This window comes from Chrysoperla carnea, chromosome 5 (assembly GCF_905475395.1).
Source record: "Chrysoperla carnea chromosome 5, inChrCarn1.1, whole genome shotgun sequence".
In the NCBI taxonomy this organism is placed as follows: Eukaryota; Metazoa; Arthropoda; class Insecta; order Neuroptera; family Chrysopidae; genus Chrysoperla; species Chrysoperla carnea.
The window spans coordinates 70850342-70856096 of NC_058341.1; the positions used below are offsets into that span (position 1 = coordinate 70850342).

Genomic DNA, 5755 nt, shown 5'->3' on the forward strand with positions numbered 1-5755 from the left:
ATTAGTTGATTTTATGAACACCTATGACAAAATTTTTTTCCTAGCATCATTATTTTTAAGCGTTACAAACTTGGGACTAAACTTAATATACTATGTATATTTCATATATACATGGTATAAAAATACAGATACCGTTGAGGAGTGCATATTGTACGGTACAACTTTTAAATAAAATTTTCTTTAGAACTGTAAGTCTTACGAAAAAAATAAATCTGATGTTTTTTTTTGTAGGAAATTTCCTAATGTACAAATTTGATTACCACTATTTTTTCGATAATAGTGACGGTTAGAGAAATATTCGCAAAAAATCGTATTTTGTGATCTTTGACCCCGGGTAACTTTTGTAGTGGAATACGGATCGATGGGTACTTTTGAGATTTTGTTAAGAGTAGCAAATAGAAGGTCCGTGGAAATATCCAACTTTCCAAGAATTTTTCCAAAGTTCCATCTTTATTTATTGTTTATTCCCTGAATTACCATACAAAAGGAAGAAAGTATTTTTTTGGATAAATTATTTCGAACTATAGATAATATAGATAAGTTGTAGATAAAAATGCTTCGAACAAAAGAACAAAAGATTTTTTTAAGATGAACAAATATTTAAAGTTGCTATATAAAGTTTTTTTCTGTATCTTGTCAGCTGTGACTTTACTTTAAGACCTAAAAAATCACGCTCAACTTCTAGTTCTGAGGCACAACTCTTTTAATGTTACGGCGTTTATATAAAACTTTTTTTTCTCGAATCAATTTTTCGAGTTATTTTCCTATAACGGTGCTTTTTTAACATCCTGTAACATATTGTTCGAAGTACGTCGACATTCTCTCAATGTCGTACGAAGCAGTACGACAATAATAAACGTTGTGTTGTTGTTGATTTGTTTTTTGTTCATCCGTTTATGTGATTTAATAAAAAAAGCAAATAACAAACAAAAATGACGTTAAACGATATTTTGCGAAAGATATATAATACCTACTAGCTTGATACCCGCCCGCTTCACTGGGCTTAAAAGTAAAAATCACCCTTTTATAGCCTTCACCTCTCTTGATTACACTTACTCCACTTCTATAACACGCGAAGATATTGTTTTACACAGCTAAAATATGTAGCCATTTTTAAGTGTAAAATAGTCATTCAGTATATCAGAAAAGATATCCATGAATTGTTTGACACTTACTATTTTAAATTTTTATAGTAATCTTTAATTTATGGTTCAAAATTATGATCAAAGATACAGCAGTAAAACTTCATATTAAATTTAATTTTTTAAATTAAAAAAAAATATATATATCTTTATAAATTATAGTTTATGTGTTATTCTGATGTATGAGCTATATTGTTGAACAGTTTCATTCAAATCCATTCATTAGTTTTTGCTTGAAAGCGTAAACAAACAAACAAACAATCATCCTTACTTTCACATTTATAATATATAGGGATACATAATATATACGAAGTACTTATTCGTTCTTTCAATAATTTTCAATTGAATCATGAGATAACTGATTTGTCGTTAAATTTTATTCGTTGATAATCTATTTTCTATTTTATTACGTACCCAATAAAGATTTATCTATTTCTTTCTATAAACTTTTTTTACGTTTATACAATTGATATTGCTTAAAGATAATGAGTTCCAAAATAAATTTTGGATAAAATACTTGTTTTTTTTCCTAAAGCTGTCTTAATCAGTTCTAAAAATTTTAGGGGGAGGGGGTGGGTTGTCCGAATATGTAAATAAATAAATAACTTCAAATGAAGGCATATTTAATATTAGTTTTATGGTAAAGCGGTAGATGGATTATATGTTTTCATAGATTTCTCCAAAACTAGTCGATGGAAATAAAAAAAAAACATTATTTAAATTAAATTTAAAATCTTAAGAAATTATTGAAAACAAAAAAACCCGTTGTGCCCGACTAATTTGGGATGTATAAGCACGGTAGTGGGGACACAAATTTAAAAAATAAATATTTTCAATTTTGATGGTGAATTATGTTATAACTTGACAATATAAGACGAAAAGTAAGAATAAAGTTATGATCAATTATGTTATCACTTGACTATATAATTTTTCGTTATCTGGAGTAATTTTCAAAATATCGAAAATTTTGTTTAATTATTTAATTTTCAATATTTCGAAAACCAAGGCAGATATCGAAAAATTTTATTCATATTTTTCGTCTTCATTTATGATGTTATATAACAAAATTTATCATCAAAGTTCCGAATCCAACGAGATATCACACGTATTTTTATGACCAGTATTTCTATATTTCACCAATTTTAACTTGTCGATTAGGTTAGTATAGTAAAAAACCGAAATTTGTGGTATTCTTAATGGCTTTTGGATTTTTTTTATTTGTCCATACATCCTTCATTCCGCTGTACATTTTACATATTCACTTAAATGTGTGAACGAAGGATATTTCTTCAAAATTAAGTTTTTGAGACATAAATATGTAAATTTTACAAAGTTTTAACTCATATGTTACCAACTTAATTTTTGTGGAGGGTATTATACTACGAAAGTCTGAATGTCTCACTGTCAATTTATGAGAAAGTGGCGTTACATTAGCTTATTTTTTAAATGTGTACTACCCACAAGTATAAAATAAACTTTTAAAAGTCTCTAGTTCACTTTCAACAAGTGCACTTGTGACATTGTGGCATTATGGAAACGAACCATTTTGACGATGTAGGTATTTTTTCATGTGCAGATTTCTAATTATATCGTCATAATAAACATTGCAGATGCAAAAGAAAAAAACCAACAATTAAAGCATTATAATTTTAAAATAATACTAAAGAAAATTTTGAACTAATTACATAAGACAAATTATAAATATTATCATATTATTATTAAATCCGGACATATTATTATTAATAATTCCAAACAGTTTCGGTGGTGTCTAATTAAAGGATAGTCATCACAGACTGACATCTTCAAAAAGGTTCGTTTCCATAATGCCACAAGTCAAAAGTACACTTGTTGAAAGTGAACTAGTGACTTTTTTAAAAGTTGCTTTTATACTTGTGAGTAGTACAAATTATAAAAAATAAGCTAGTGTAACGCGACTTTCTCCTAATTTGACAGTGACCCATTCAGGCTTCCGTATTATACTCATAAATACAATGTTAAAATTTATATTAACCACTAAAATATACCACCATTCCAATGTCATCCAACATTTAATTTTATTAGATAAAGTTGTAGTAAACAGATGTTACCAAAGCAAACGAATGAATTATGATATTTGTTAAGTCAAAATACCAGAATATATGATGATTAAAATTACTGCCCATTTATGTAATTACATATATATATGTATACACATACATATCCAGTATTTTAATTAATAATATCTGTTTTAAATACCATTTAGTAATTAATATTAATTTTAATAGGCTACATTAAACATTATGTATTATAGGACCCATGATGATATTAATTTGGGAGCTGATTGATTAGCTTTCTAGTATAATTCGAATATAATTAATAATATCTCATAATTCTATAATAATTTGTCCAAATTATTTCAAACTAGCGACCCGCCCCTGCTTCGCACGGGTGCAATGCTGATACTAAATACACTACAGAAAAACTGTGAACGTTGTATATAAAAACATAGCGGCCCGCTCTGGCTTCGCACGGGTATAAAATATATAGCCTATGTGATTAAAATCGATCCAGTAGTTGATTTATTCATTACTGCCCGTGGCCCGCACGCGTTAAATTTGGAGTAAAACAATCCCCCTTTCCCTATACCATGAAGATTTCCTGCTATCTTTGGAATATTTAAATTCATACACTACATTTTTACTTATTTACTTTTTAAATTTTTAACTATTAACCTCAAAAATAGCAGTACTTCTCCATTATTTAATGGATGTTATTATACATATAAACCTTCCTCTTGAATCACTCTATCTATTAAAAAACCGCATCAAAATCCGTTGCGTAGTTTCAAAGATTTAAGCATACAAAGGGACATAGGGACAGAAAAAGCGACTTTGTTTTATACTATGTAGTGATATTGTCGAATTTTTAGGAAATCGAGTAGGTTTGTTAATTGAGAGACCTAATTTAACTTAATTGGGATAATTTCGGAAGTGTTGGTTAGATTTAGAAGCCTTTTGTAGTATAAAAAGGAGCTGATTTAAATGCTTTTAAAGACAATGGTGATATGCTTGTTTCGAACCGCACCACATGATTTGGTGTATTCCTTGGCAGCTGGAGAAGTTGCTCAAAAAACCCCACTTGGACGGATTCAATTATGGATAAATAACCAAGATTCCATACTGGGGCACAATAGAGAAGGGTATTCAATACGCATGAATGGTAAAGCTGTATTCGAGAGTCCCCAGAAATACACTTGGAATTGGCCAATGAATTCCCTCTTATGCTCAACGGTTCCGTGGTGTAATGGTTAGCACTCTGGACTCTGAATCCAGCGATCCGAGTTCAAATCTCGGTGGAACCTACTATTTTGATTTTATATTCCTCAAGAAAGTAATGGATGTTATACAAAAATTGATTTCACTCGATGTTTTGGCTCCATAACGAACGTCTTTTGAAGCTATAAAAAATTTTTTAGGGCAAGGTCCGTTGGATATTCTTTAAAATTATATCATTCAAAGACTTTACAACTATAATAATTATACTCTGCATTATAATTATGTAATAAATCAGAAGTAAATTAAAAATTGTAAGTAAAATTGTAACGCTTAGAAATATTAGTGGTACAAAATTATGGTTCAGGTGTTCAAAAAATCAGTCAGTTCATTTTCGCTTGTCTATCTGTTTGTAAGCACGATAACGAAAAGAAAAATAGATATCGAGCTGAAATTTCTACAATGTTTATTTTTGATTTTCGTAGATCATCATAGGGTGATAGGTCAATAAGGAAATGAGTATGGCACGCCATTTTACTATTTAATAGGCTAATTTTTATCGAGAAAAAAATTAATTAATTATTTTTTTTCAATCAGAAATTTTATCTTTTATATTTTATATTTTGTAAAATAAATCTTAGTAAAAGAGAGATTGATATAAGATAAGATGAGAAAAGAGAGATGAGAATTAAAATTATGATGATAACATAATATAAATGTATTATTATTATGTATCATCATAATAATAATGTATTATTATTATGATGATACATAATAATAATACATTTTTATTATGTTATCATCATAATAAAAATGTATTATTATTATGATGATACATAATAATAAATCAGTTAATTTTATTTGAATTAGATTAAAAAAAAATGATTGAATTAAAATTATGTACATAATGGAAATAGAGAATTAAAATTATGTACATAATAAAAATGATTGAATTAAAATTATGTACATAATGGAAATAGAGAATTAAAATTATGTACATAATAAAAATGATTGAATTAAAATTATGTACATAATGGAAATATATGGCACGCCGTTTTACTATTTAATATGTATTAAAATTATGTACATAATAAAAATGATTGAATTAAAATTATGTACATAATAAAAATGATTGAATTAAAATTATGTACATAATGAAAATGATTATTATTATGATGATAACATAATAATAATGTATTATTATTACGATCATTTTTTTTCGGACATTAAATAGTAAAATGGCGTGCCATAAATGAGTGTGTAGGTCTCATTTATTAAATAGTAAGAGTTTAAATGTTCCTAATGAAAAAAGTAGCAACTTTTGTTTTTTTCATATACATCATTATTTTCCCGCAAGTGCTT

General features: G+C 27.5%; 1 non-coding gene across 1 annotated transcript; it reads left to right on the forward strand.

The window, feature by feature from the left end:
- The first annotated feature begins 4410 nt into the window (after positions 1-4410).
- Trnaq-cug lies at positions 4411-4482 on the forward strand. Its single transcript has one exon. It is a non-coding gene; the product is annotated as a tRNA-Gln (tRNA).
- The last annotated feature ends 1273 nt before the right edge of the window (positions 4483-5755 follow it).